We start from the raw sequence: 13,647 nt of genomic DNA, 5'->3' as shown, positions 1-13,647 counted from the left end.
AATAAATAGTGCTGGTCATTGGAAATACAGGGGCGGGTGCCACAATATTATGATCACTTGCCCCTTAGGATTCTTTTACCTTAAGCTCTCCAATCAATTCTGGTTCATTGCACAAAACTCAATCCAGAATAGCTGATCCCCTAGTGGGCTCTGCCACAAGCTGCTCTAAAAAACCACCTCATAGGCACTCTAGAAATTCTCCCTCGGAATCCAGCACCGACCTGATTTTCCCAATCTACCTACATATTGAAGTCCCTCATGATTGTTGTAACATTGCCCTTTTGGCATGCATTTTCTATCTCCTGTTGTAACTTGCAGACCATATCCTTACTACTGTTTGGGAGTCTGTATACAACTCGCTTCAGGGTTTTTTTACCTTTGCAGTTTCTTATCTCTATCCACAAGGCTTCAACACTGTCTGACCATATGTCACTATTTCTAATGATTTGATTTCATTTTTTACCAACAGAGCTAACCACCCCCTCTGCCTTCCTGCCTGTCCTTTCAATTCAATGTGTTTCCTTATACATTAAGCTCCCAGCTATGATCTTCTTTCACCCGTGATTCAGAGATACCTGCAACATCGGACCTGCCAATCTGCAACTGGGCTGCAAGCTCATCTACCTCAGAATCCGAATCAGGTTTGTTATCACTGGCATGTGAGGTGAAATTTGTTAACTTCGCAGCAGCAGTTCAATGTAACACATTATCTAGCAGAGAGAAAAAAAAAATAATAAATAAAAAAAACATAATAAATAAACAAGTAAATCAATTATGTATATAGAATAGATTTAAAAGAATGTGCAAAAACAGAAATACTGTATATTAAAAAAAGTGAAGTGGTGTCCAAACCTTCAATGTCCATTTGGGAATCGGATGGCAGAGGGGAAGAAGCTTTTCCAGAATTGCTTAGTGTGTGTCTTCAGTCTTCTGTATCTCCTACCTGATGGTAACAGAAAGAAAAGGGCACGCGCTGGGTGCTGGAGGTCCTTAATAATGGACGCTGCCTTTCTGGGACACCACTTCCTAAAGATGTCCTGGGTACTTTGCAGGCTAGTGCCCAAGATGGAGCTGACTAGATTTATAACATTCTGCAGCTTCTTTCGGTCCTGTGCAGAAGCCCCTCCATACCAGACAGTGATGCAGCCTGTCAGAATGCTCTCCACGGCACAACTACAGAAGTTTTGGAGTGTATTTGTTCACATGCCAAATCTCTTCAAACTCCAAATAAAGTATAGTTGCTGTCTTGCCTTCTTTATGACTACATCGATATGTTGGGGCCAGGTTAAGTCCTCAGAGATCTTGACATCCAGGAACTTGAAGCTGCTCACTCTCTCCCATTCTGATCCCTCTATGAGGATTGGTATGTGCTCCTTCGTCTTACCCTTCCTGAAGTCCACAATCAGCTCTTTCGTCCTACTGACGTTGAGTGCCAGGTTGTTGCTGTGGCACCATTCCACTAGTTGGCATATATCACTCCTGTACGCCCTCTCGTCACCACCTGAGATTCTACAAACAAAGGTTGTATCATCAGCAAATTTGTAAATGGTATTTGAGCTATGCCTGGCCACACAGTTATGTGTATACAGAGAGTAAAGCAGTGGGCAAAGCACACACCCCTGAGGTGCGCCAGTGTTGATCGCCAGCGAGGAGGATATGTTATCACCAATCTGCATAGATTGTGGTCTTCCAGTAGGAAGTCAAGGATCCAATTGCAGAGGAAGGTACAGATGCCCAGTTTCTACAGCTTCTCAATCAGGATTGTGGGAATGATGGTATTAAATGCTGAGCTATAGTCGATGAACAGCATCCTGACGTAGGTGTTTGTGTTGTCTGGGTGGTCTAAAGCCACGTGGAGAGCCATTGAGATTGTGTCTGCCGTTGACCTATTGTGGCGATAGGCAAATTGCAATGGGTTCAGGTCCTTGCTGAGGCAGGAGTTCAGTCTAGTCATAAGCAACCTCTCAAAGCATTTCATCACTGTCGATGTGAGTGCTGCTGGGTGATAGTCATTGAGGCAGCCCACATTATTCTTCTTAGGCACTGGTATGATTGCTGCCTTTTTGAAGCAAGTGGGAACTTCTGCCCGTAGCAGTGAGATTGAAAATGTCCTTGAATACTCCAACTAGTTGGTTGGCATGGGTTTTCAGGGCCTTACCAGGTACTCCATTGGGACCTTCTGCCTTGCAAGGGTTCACTCTCTTTAACGACAGCCTAATATTGGCCTATGAGACAGAGATCATAGGTTCCGCAGGTGCAGCAGGGATCTTCACAACTGTAGTTGTGCTCTCCCTTTCAAAGTGTGCATAGAACGTGTTGAGTTCATCTGGTAGTGAAGCATCGCTGCCATTCATACTATTGAGTTTTGCTCTGTAGGAAGTAAAGTCTTGCAGACCCTGCCAGAGTTGCCGTGCATCTGATGTCACCTCCGACCTCATTTGAAATTGTCTCTTCACCTTTGAAACAGCCCTCCGCAAATCATACCTAGTTTTCTGTTACAGGTCTGGGTTGCCAGACTTAAATGCCACAGATATAACTTTCAACAGACGACGTACCTCCTGGTTCATCCACGGCTTTCGGTTTGGGAATGTACGGTAAGTCTTTGTAGGCACACACTCATCCACACAGGCTTCAATGAAGTCGGTAACAACAGCAGCATACTCATCCAGATTCAAAGATGAATCCCTGAATACATTCCAGTCCACCGATTCAAAGTAGTCCTGTAGGCGCTCTTGTGCTTCCCTTGTCCAAACCTTCTTGGTCCTCACTGCTGGTGCTGCAGTCGTCAGTCTCTGCCTATACTCAGGAAGTAGAACTACAGCTAGGTGATCAGACTTCTCAAAGTGAGGGCGTGGAATAGCACTGTAGGCACTGTAGCAATGGTCCAGTTTGTTTTTCCTCTGGTACTGCAAGTAATCGTTCTATATATTGCGCACATTCAGATATAAAACCTTCAGATCTGTATTCGCTCTTTTCAATTTTGTCTGCCTTTTACTTTGCAACTCATCCCATTGATATATTTTCTAAGCCTAATATTTAACTCTTCTCATCATTCCGTTTAATCTTTGGAAATTGTTTAAATGTTTCAGTCTTCCTAAAAATAACTAAGAGCTTTCCTGATTGTCACATACCACACCCTAGTGTGTCACTGTAGTTTTTTGATACAACTTCCTGCTGCCTTCTTCCACATGTTTATTTCACAGTTATTTCTCTCTGAGGGCAAACAGGTCCTGGCTGGGTCTCTGTGAATAAAATGCTCTGGACTTGCATTCTTCTGACTGGTTTCCTACCTGGTGAGTGATAAGCACAGGACTTTTGCACAATTAATGTTGGTTTGGGGTTGGGGGTCATACATCATTTTCAGAACAGTACTTGAATGCCTGTAGACACTAAAGATGACAGAATCTGGAATTCAGAGTTCACTCCTGGAGGAACTTAGTGGGTCAAACAACATCCGTCAGAGGAGAGGGAATGTCAACGGTTTGAGTCGAACTTTGCATCAAGTGTGAGTGGAGAGGGAGATAGTGTACATAGGAGAGGGGGAGTTGTGAGACTGGGTATACTAGGTGGTCGGGGACTGAGGAGGTGTGAAGCACAATGGGCAAATGGAATGGGGGTGAAAAGGGGTGGAGTTTGGAGATGGGTGAGAGGTGGAAGCAGATAAGAAGAAAAGGGGAATAGTGTGGACCCACTTGGGAGGAGAATATGCCCAGTTGGAGAAAAGTCCTGGAGGCTGTTAAGCGGAAACATCGCGTCTACCATTGCTGGAATCTGATCTCACTCTGCAGGGATCACTACACCAATTGACGTTATTGTCTTGAAATCAGTGTCTTTCCTGGGCCATTTCACTCGGAAATTAGTAATGAACATTACTAGATCTGGAGTCAAAGGTAAACCAGGGTGGGTGGGGATGAGAGATTTCTGTCCATGAAGGTCTTTCCGATTTAGATGGGATTTTGACATCTGGAAGTTCATCATTATCATTATTGATATATGTTTCTTAATTAAGGGTATAATTAATAAATTGGTATTTAACTCTTCAAGGTATCCTTACAGAAACTGAAATCACTTCTGGATTTCTAGACATTAAAGTAGTTATGACCACTGTTGCACCACCTTCCAAATACACATAAAATAATAAAATAATTGACAGGTATAAAATGTAAAATTTCGATTGAACCAGAGGGCACTGTTTCAGACATCATGAGGGGTTTCTCTCTGCAGTTTATAAACTTGTCTGTAAGTGAGGAGGAAGTCAGGACATTGGCCTCAAATGATCCTACCGACCTCCATCTGAAACCCAGAGTTCCGTGGAATCTGAGACAAATACACACAAGCACACACACCTGTAAGTATCTCAAATGACATAGCTGGGATCTTTGTTGACATTTCAAAGGCCGACATATTCTGAAGTAACTGAAAGTTCAACACTGCCCGCTCTCCCTCATTACTGCACTGGAAGATCAGCCCTGGGTTTCTGCTCAGGACTCTGGAGTGGGAAGTGAACCCACAATGTACTGACACAGGGGAGAGAGCACTGACACAGCTGACATAGTAAAAGCACTGACTGCACTTCAGACCAAAATCATTAGCTGAGGTGTCATGGTCCACATGCTGAATGTGACCTGGACATGTTTTTATCATCATGTTCAAAGTTAATTGTTTGCATTAAGTTGTTCCTTTCCCCTCAAATCTGAAATTACCTCCCTCAGGTTCAGGTGCATTGTTAGCAAAGAAATATGTAAGAGGAGTTGTGGGAAGGGCGATTACAATCGATTGTCACTATGAAGCAATGTACCGCTCATACCAAAAGCATTGGTGCCATGGATGGACTCACCAATGTTCAGTTTTAGTGGAAACAAATGGGCAACATGGACAGAGTGGACGAATATCAATCACAGATAACCAAAAACAAAGAATATTTACTGTTACTGTGGATAATCTTCGCTCTGGAGATGCAGGATGGTACAGCTGTGGAATTACAAGAGAAGGTGCTGATCTGATATTTAGTATACATCTACAAGTATCTGATGGTAGGTTTCTCAGTGATTAACTTTGTGCCTTCAGTAAAATAAATGTCTCATCCATGGTTACTTCGGGGAATAAGGTGCCACATAAAAGACTTATCAATGAGATAAGGATTGTTATATACCTAAAGGAGATCTTGTGAGAATGATGTAATGGTCTTTTGGAGGTCACCTGATGTAATTTTCCTGCTAATGTGAGGTCATGTGATGACATGTTCACCACGGGTATAAAAGGGAAGACCCCTGGTGACGCATTTAGTTTTCCAGTTAGAACATCAATGAGATATACTCCGCTCTGCTGCTTATTTGCATTATGATGCCGTTTTGATTTTAAACGGAATTTTACGTTCTAATGTAAGGTATAAAAGTCTGAGCCGGTGGTTTGACCAATCGCTGCCAGGTTTGTTAATGTATCTTTTCAGTAACATTGGAGAGTGAAGACAGGACCCTGAAGGAGACGTTTGACAGGTTTGGAAAGGATTGACCATTATTGAAATCATTCAAGAAAGAGTGATCTGCATGAGATAGCCTCTGCTAAAAAGGAAGCAGAAAAGGCTGTGCAGGTTCTATTCTACGGAGGAAGGTCAGTGCCTTTAAAAAGTTTTATTTTCGTCGTCTTGAATCCTGTGGACAAGGCGGGATTTGCCTGGGAGTGGCAGTGACGTCGTGTCTTCGAGGAATTTGTTACTTCATGAAAGTCTCTCCTAATTGACTATACAAAACTCTTGGACTTTAAAATTTACCATTCAAAGAACTGTGTTTCAATTTATCGCTTTAAGAACCGGTTTCGCATTAATCGCTTTAAGAACTAGTACTGAGTAGCGGTTTACTGAGTGGCCACATAGTCGTTTACTTCCCGTTAGGGTTTTCATTTTTTTTTCAGGGTTTAATAAATGGTTGTTTGTTTATAAATCCTGACTCGATATATTCATTGCTGCCAATCACGTGACAGGATCCGTAGAGTTAGGGCTGTGTATTATCATGGATAGAGGATTAGTTAATGATTAGAAAGCAGAGAGCTGGGATACATGGGTGTCACTCTGGTTGGCAGTCAGTGGTAAGCGGTGTACTGCAGGGGTTGGTGTTGGGCCCACAACTGTTGATTATATACATCAATGATCTGGAAGAGGAGACCAAGTGTTGTGTATCAAAGTTTGCTGATGTCACTAAATTGAGTGGAAAAGCAAATTGTGCAGAAGGTACGGAGAGTCTGCAGATAGATATAGATAGGTAATGTGAGTGGGCAAGGGTCTGGCAGGTGGAGTACAATATTGGTAAATGTGAGGTCATCCACTTTGGAAGGATAAGTGAAAGAGCATATTATTATTTAAACAGTAAAAAAATGGCATCATGCTGCTGTACAGAGGGACTTGGGAGTGCTTGTGCATGAATCACAAAAGGTTGGTTTGCAGGTGCAGCAGGCTGTCAAGAAGGCAAATGGAATGTTGCCTTCATTTCTAGAGAGATTGAATTTAAAAGCAGAGAGGTTATGCTGCAACTGTATAGGGTACTGGTGAGGCCGCACCTGGTGTACTGTGTACAATTCTGGTCTCCTTACTTGAGGAAGGATATACTGGCTTTAGAGGCAGTGCAGAGGAAGTTCATCAGGTTGATTCCAAAAACAAGGAGGTCAGACTTTGAGGAGAGATTGAGTCACCTGGGACTGTACTCGCTGGAATTCAGAAGGATGAGAGGAGATCTTAGAGAAATATATAACATTATGAAAGGAATGGATAAGATAGAGGCAGGAAAATTGTTTCCACTGGTAGGTGAGACTAGAATTAGGGGACATAGCTTCAAGATTTGGGGCAGTAGATTTAGGATGGAGATGAGGAGGAACTGCTTTTCCCAGAGAGTGGTGAATCTGTGGAATTCTCTGCCCAATGAAGCAGTGGAGGCTACCTCAGTAAATATATTTAAGGCAAGGTTGGATAGATTTTTGCACAGTAGGGGAATTAAGGATTATGGGGAAAAGGCAGATAGGTGGAGATGAGTCCATGGTCAGATCAACCATAAACTTATTGAACTTGGAAGCAGGCTCGATGGGTCAGATGGCCTACTCCTGCTCCTATTTCTTATGTTGTTATGATCTTATGAATGTTCAGAGCATTAGATGACCTGGGGAGTGGCGATGTGCTGATCCCAGGGTTAAACGTTGAATGGAGAAATGCAATCTCCTCCTCCTCCTCTGCAGTCTCAGCAGAGTTACAAGATCTTTGTCCAGACCATGTCCATCCCTAAAGATCTCTGCATTAATCTCAGTGCCAAATGCTTCTCTCTCTACACTGTACCCCGTCACAAATTCATTTTCTCCTGAAGCCATCTAACATCTGACGGGTATCTCACAAGTTGCTGCTTTTAAACACTCAACCATCACTTTATTAGATACCTGTTGTACAGAATAAAGTAACCAATGGATGTATGTTTGTTGTCTTATGCTGCTGTACCCCATCCACTTCAATGTTCAATGTATTGTGCATTTAGAGATGCTCTTATGCAGACCACTGTTGTAACACATGGTTATCTTGAATACCTTTGTTGTGACACATGATTATCTGAATTCCTGTTACCTTTCTGTCAGCTTGAACCCTGTCTGGCCATTCTCCTCTGACCTCTCTCATCAACAAGGGTTTTATGCTCATAGAATTGCTGCTCACTGGATGTTACTTTTTGTTTTTCACACCATTCTTTGCCAAGTCTGGAGACAGCGGGTGTGAAAATCCCAGAAGATCTGCAGTTTCTGAGATACTTAAACTACTTAATCTGGCACCAACAATCATTCCATGGGTAAAGTTACTTTGATCACATTTCTTCCCCATTCTGATGTTTGGCCTGAACAACAAGTGAATGTCTTGACCACGTCTGCATCCTTTGTGGACAGTGTTTCTGCCACACAAATAGCTAATTAGATATTTGTATTAATGAGCAGGTGAACAGGTGTACTTAATAATGTAGCCAAAGAGTGTTTGATTTTCAGATGTTTATTCATGGTCTGGATATTTAATTCCTTCCCACAGAATCTGTGTCTGTTCCTGTGCTTCAATATCTGTCATCAGCAAAGGTCTCACGTATCAGGGGCTCATTGACAGTTTCCTGTGAGTCCTTCCAGGGATCCCTTCCCATTCAGTACACATGGTATGAACAAACCTCATCTCGGCACCCAAAGATCTCACATACCAATGAACTGGCTCTACATTGTCAATCCTTCAACCAGCAGCACCATCAATATTACTGCAGTGCCTCGAATTGGCTTGGAGCAAGATCCAGTGCAATGGTTGATGTGACAGTCTTCAACAACGGAGAGATCTGCAGCTACGTGACAGAAATCAATGGCACCAGTAAGTTCTCCTTTCAAGAGAGGATACATTTAAATATTTCTTTTTGTTCCTCTGTTACTGCTGCTCTTACACTTCTCGTTAGGGTAAGGAATATCTTTACATTTCTAGAAGCTACACATTGCAGCCACCATGGGGTAGAAATAAAGTGCAGAGAACAGTTAAGTCTGGCTCTTCGTCCAGGAAAACGTGGAGCATCTCAAACACAGTTGGATTTGCACATCCAGAAAAATTGGGAGCATTGCATAAATATTTCTAGCTTCTGCACTGAAGATGCTAGAGTAGGTGTTGAGTTGTGGGACAGTGACACTGTCATGCAAACAAAAGGAAGGGCATATAATATAGCAAATATTAGTGGGAATTTAGAGAATTGGGGAACTTTTAAAAGCAACAGCAGGCAATGAGAAAAGTCACAAAGAGAGAAAAGATGAAATTTGAAGGAAAACTAGCCAATAATATAAAAAAAAACAAAAGTTTTCAGATATAAAAGTGTAAAAGAGAAGTGAGAGTGGATATCAAACCACTGGATAATGAAGTTGGAGAGATAGTAATAAGAGATACAAGAAATCGTAATAAGAGATAAATGGCGGACGGACCGAGTAAGTGACTTGCATCAGTCGTTACTGAGGAAGGAACAAGTAGTATGAAAGAAATCTGGGAATGTCAGGGGAACAGAAGTGAGTGTGGTTGCTATTGCTAAGGAGAAGGTACTTGGTAGCTGAGAGGTCTGAAGGTAGATAAGTTATCTTGTACAGATGGACTACACCCCAGGGTTCTGAAAGAGGCAGCTGAAGGGATTGTGGTGGCATCAGTTGAGATGCTTCAAGAATCACTAGATTCTAGAAAGTTCCAGAGAACTGGAAAATTGGAAATGCCACTCCACTCTTTAAGAAGGAGTGGAGGCAGAAGAAAGGAAATAATGGACCAGTTAGACTGACTTGAGTGTTTAGGAAAATGTTGAAGGCCATTATTAGGGATGATGTTTCGGGGTACTTGGATGCATATGAGAAAATATGGTTTCCTCAAGGGGAAATCTTACCTGAAAAGGATGTTGGAATTCTTGGAGGAAATAACAGGCAGGATAGACAAATAAAAATCAGTGGATGTTGTTTACTTGGATTTTTGGAAGGCCTTTGACAAGGTGTCACACATCAGGCTGCTGAACATGATAAGCATCCGTGGTACCACAGGAAAGATACTCATGTGCATAGAAGATTAGCTGGCTGGCAGGAGGCAAAGAGTGGGAATAATGGGGGCATTTCTGTTTTCTATCAGTGACTCATGGTGTTCTGCAGGGGTCGGTCTATGTGAACGTTTTCTGCGCTCTCTCTAATTTAATCATGCCCTTCCTCTGGAACTGCACACAGCAATTGAGGTGAGGTCTAGACAGTGTTCTTTATAGCTGTAACATGCCATCCCAACTGTACTTATTGCCTCATCCATTGAAGGCAAGCATGGCATCTGCCTTGTTCACCACTTTGTCCACCTGCGATGCCACTTTCAGAGACCCATTTAGTTACACACCTAGTTCTCTACTGTCCTTGTTTAATTTCCCGAAATACAACACCTCACACTGCCTGAATTCAATTCCAGCCATTTATTTCATTGGCAACTTTCCCAGTTCAAAGTTCAAGGTAAATTTATTATCAAAGTCTGTACACCACAAACAAACTAGAGATTCATCTTCTTGCAAACACCCACAAAACAAAGTAACACAATGGAATCCACGGCAAGCCACACACAATAAAGGCTGACAAATATCAAATGTGTAAAAGAAGATGAATCATGCAAATACTAAAAATATGTAAACAAATAATACATAGATCATGAATCGCAGAGTCCCCAAAAGTGAATCCACAGCTTCAGAGTCAGTTCGGTGCTGAGGTGAATGAAGCTGGTCCAGGAGCCGGTCGTGTGGGACCCAAGACTCCTCCACCTCCTGCCCAATGGTAGTAGCAAGAAGAGCAGGAGACAGGTCAAATTCAGGCAGACAGGATGGGCACAGGTGCAGAGTATCTTGCTGACAGAGAGAAATGGGACTGAACACTTTTTCATTTTCCAGATCCAGTTGTAAAATTCAACAACTCTTTTCACTGTCCACTACATTACTGTGACGTCCACAAATTATTAATCATGACACCTACAATATTGTTACAAATTATCGATATAGGTGAAAGTAACTGGTTAATAAATAAGAATACTGATCCCAGCAGCACTCAACTGGTGAAGAAGTCTAATATTGTCAAAAAAACAACACTCCACTACCAAGCTAACTAGTTCCACCAAGCTTATTCAGTATCGATCCAGCTAGCATCCCATGTGATCTCACATTGCAGATCAGTCTACAATGTGAGACCCTGTCAAAAGCCTTGCTAAACTCCTTACTCTCATCAGTCCCTTTGGTCAGCCTTTCAAAAAAACTCAGTCAATTTCATTTCAGAGAGGTTCTTTCATGCACAAAATCATGTCGGCTATCCCAAATCAGATCTTGTCTTTACAAATTCAGGCAAATCCTGTCTCACACAATTGCCTCCAGTAAGTTACCCCCCCCCCACTGATCTTTTCCTCACCTGCCTGGATTGGGACTGACTCAGAAATGTGGAAACACACTGAGACATTAGTGGGCAGTGACAATGTTGACTCCAATCAAATAACTTGTGAAGAGCTCTGAGTATGTAATGAGGAACGATGCTGTTGTCTTCTCAGTTTCCCTGGAATTCAATTATACCCATAGACAGTGTGGGCTGTTTCCTTAGAACACAGTAACAGCTTTCAATAAAATATCCTTATTCATTATTATCACGTTCTTTATCATTTCTGTCTTCTTGGTGCTGCATTGGATCTGGAGTAACAATTTTTTTTTGTTCTCCTTTACACTCGTGTGCTGGAAATGACACAAAATAATCTTTAATCTGCTTCTGTAAATTTGCTTTTACCTTTCCATTTTTTGAAGAATTTCTCCCTCAGTTTCAGGTGCTTTATGGGCAGAAGATAATGTAAGAGGAGTTGTGGGAAGAGCGATCGCAATTGATTGTCACTATGCACCAATGTACCGTTCACACACAAAGTATTTGTGCCGCATGTGGGGTCTCCTATGCGTATCATTAGTAATTACAAATGGGAAAAATGAGCAGTATGGAAGAAGGACAATCAGAGATTACACATCCCAGGGAATAGTTTCTGTTACTATGGAGAATCTTGTCTCTCAAGATACAGGAATTTACAGATGTGGAATGTCCAATGTTTGACGTGTATCTACACATATCTGACGGTAGGTTTCTCCTTGATTGACGGTGTCTCCACCAAATTGTCTGATTCATATTTTCTCTGGGAATGCGTAGGGCAGCACCGACATCCTGAGGCTCTGTAGAGGTACAGAATCTCACAGGGAGCGGGTGAGGGCCGGGACACCCCGCTCATATAGCTCTCACCCACTGACTGGACACTGTTTTCCAGTGGGATGCTCGGCACATTTTCCTGCCTCTGAACTGTATGAAATGTCACACTCTCAGAAGTTTACATTCAGACTAAATCTAATAATCTGATAATAACAGGTCAATGAGAAACAAGTGTTACTCATGATCTAAATACCTCAAAAATCATAAAAAGGCAATCAAATCCAGATGAAAACAGCCTGTGTTCATTCCTCCCAGGACAGGCTATCCCACTTCCGATCCCTGCTTCAAGTATCACTCACTCCCTCCCCTACCATGTGCTCTTTCTCTCTGTCCCCCTCAATGTGCTCCAGTAATCCACCTCTCAACACCCATTGACTATCCACTTCCTGGCAGCCAGACTCTCCATCTGACCCATTGCTGTGAGAAATGGAGCAATGGAACTAGAGGGAACTTAGCACACATTCCAGACCAAGAATAGACTCTTTGGCCCAGCATGTCTGCACTGATCATGATGTCATTCTAAGCTCATTCCATCATATTGCATATGGTCCATATCCCTCCAATCTCTCCTTTTTCATGTCCTCATCTAAAAGCCTCTTAAATATTGTTATGATATCCCTTTCTTACAGCCAGTCTGACTGTGTGTTTCATAGGGTCACCACTCTTAGTGTAAAAAAAACTTGTAAAAAAACTTGTCTTACAAATGTCCTTTAAACTTTCCCCCAGATCACCTTAAAACTATATTCACTATTATTTGATATTTCAACCCTGGGAAAAAGGTTATGACTATTTTCCCTACATATGACTTCAATTATTTTATAAACTTCTCACAGGTCTCTCCTGTACACCAGCAAAAACAATTCTGGTTTGTTGAACTTCAACCCATAGCTAATACACTTCAATCCTGGAAATGAGTAATTAACTTTCTGCATAATCACTCAAAGAGTTGAACTACATGTGCATGTAACGAGAGCTGTACAACTCATCTCCTTCTACCTTAGGCCATGAACTTATCAATCAACCCTGCTGTGGACCACTTTCTGGAGGTCCAAGACGCCGACTTCTACAAAGAACGGATCCGTATGCTCCATGACCGCTGGACTAAGTGTGTAAATGTAGGAGGGGACTATGTTGAAAATAAATGTGCTAGCTTTTCTAATTGACTCCTTCTACCTTAGGCCACAAAATTATCAGTCACCCCCTCATAAAGTCCAGGTGATGTCAAACTCCCCTAATGTATGAGGAGCGTTTGAAGTTTCTGGGCCTGTCCTTGCAGGAATTTAGAAGAATGGGGGTGGATTTCATGGAAAATTATCCAGCATTGAAATGCCTGGTGGTTGTGGAGAGGATATTTCCTATAGTGTGGACCTCTAGGACCAAAGGGCACAGACTCAGAATAGACGGACATCTCTTTAAAAGAGAGATGAGGAGTAATTTATTTAGCCAGAGGCTGGTGAATCTGTGGAATTCAATTCCACAGGAAGCTGTGGAGGCTAAATCCTTGGGTATATTTAAGGGAGAGTTGATAGGTTCTTGATAAGTAAGGGCATCAATGGTTACAGAGAGAAGGCAGGAGAATATATGAAGAGGAGCAATAAATCAGCGATGATTGAATGGTAGAGCAGCATGAATGGACTGAATGGCCTAATTCTGCTCCTATGTCTGATGGTCTTATGATTTATCGTCTTTCTGGTTCTCAGGTCTCACCTGATTCCTTGTTGGCTTCATGTCAATATCAATACCAATAGATTCCCTTCCTGCTGTAGGTTACTGAAACCAATCACTCTCTCCTTAAAGTCACCATTCATTTTGTATGTATCTGACAATTTCCTGCTTTCAACCTATGGAGAGTTTTCCAGAACATCCACCAATGCTGCCATTCCAGAG

At 42.2% G+C, this 13,647-nt stretch overlaps 1 pseudogene; it reads left to right on the top strand.

The window, feature by feature from the left end:
• The window catches only part of LOC140209401 (uncharacterized), a 75,646-nt pseudogene that overhangs the window by 16,805 nt on the left and 45,194 nt on the right, over window positions 1-13,647 (top strand).

This window comes from Mobula birostris, chromosome 14 (assembly GCF_030028105.1).
Source record: "Mobula birostris isolate sMobBir1 chromosome 14, sMobBir1.hap1, whole genome shotgun sequence".
NCBI lineage: Eukaryota > Metazoa > Chordata > Chondrichthyes > Myliobatiformes > Myliobatidae > Mobula > Mobula birostris.
This window is presented reverse-complemented; position numbering and strand designations above follow the sequence as displayed.